Genomic DNA, 963 nt, shown 5'->3' with positions numbered 1-963 from the left:
CGGAGGTGGATAGACTTGGTCTTGAGGGTTGGCCACATTGGTGCTCCTATAAGAGAGATTGTTTTTTTTGAAACCTCCTTGGTTGTAGCCTTTGAATCCTCCCTGGTTTTGCATGTAGCATAGCTCAGCAAATTCAGGCTCCACCTCTTGAACTGGAGCTTCTTCTTCACCAATGAAGTGAATGGACTTGGACTGGCTTAGGAGCACCTTGTCAAGCTTCTCATTAACCATCTTCAAATCCTTCTTATACTTGTCCTCTTGATCAGTTGAGGAGCCCCTTATGGTCCTATCATAATCCTCATTATAATTGCCATCAGATTGAGCAAGATTCTCAACTAATTCCCATCCTTCTTCCACATTCTTGTTGAGGAAGTTTCCATTAGAGGCTGTATCAAGAAGCATCCTGATCTTGGGAAGTACTCCTCTATACAAAGTGCTTAGAAGTGACTCATTGCTGAAGCCATGGTGAGGACACTGAGTCTGGAATCCTTTAAACCTCTCCCAAGCTTCACAAAAGCTCTCATTATTCCTTTGAGCAAACCCTGAAATTTCATTCCGCAACCTAGCAGTCCTTGCATTGGGGAAGAACTTGGCCAGAAAAGCTTTCTTGCATGCATCCCATGTGGTGATAGCTCCAGTAGGAAGAGTCTTCTCCCAAAGGTGAGCTTTGTCTCCAAGAGAAAATGGGAAGAGCCTTAATTTGAATCCATCTTCACTCACTCCATTGATCTTTGTGAGTCCACATATTCTGTCAAACTCATCAAGGTGATCTAGTGGATCCTCCATTGGCAACCCATGAAATTTGTTGGCTTGTATCATTGAGATCAATCCACTCTTGATCTCAAAGTTATTGTTTGCTACTGAAGGTGGCACAATTCCAGCCCTTTGGTTGTGGGTATTGGGTGCATCTCCTGCACCAATGTGCCTTGGTCTCTACTCATGGATAGCTGGTTGCTCCATGAT

General features: G+C 43.9%; 1 non-coding gene across 1 annotated transcript; it reads left to right on the top strand.

Moving 5' to 3' along the window:
- The first annotated feature begins 457 nt into the window (after positions 1-457).
- Positions 458-564, top strand: LOC147934279 (small nucleolar RNA R71). Its single transcript, XR_015573390.1, has one exon. It is a non-coding gene; the product is annotated as a small nucleolar RNA R71 (small nucleolar RNA).
- The last annotated feature ends 399 nt before the right edge of the window (positions 565-963 follow it).

The sequence above is a fragment of the Camelina sativa genome, chromosome 11 (genome assembly GCF_030686135.1).
Source record: "Camelina sativa cultivar CO46 ecotype springtype chromosome 11, ASM3068613v1".
NCBI lineage: Eukaryota > Viridiplantae > Streptophyta > Magnoliopsida > Brassicales > Brassicaceae > Camelina > Camelina sativa.
The sequence above is the reverse complement of the archived record's forward strand: the minus strand, read 5'-3'. Positions and strand labels throughout refer to the sequence as shown.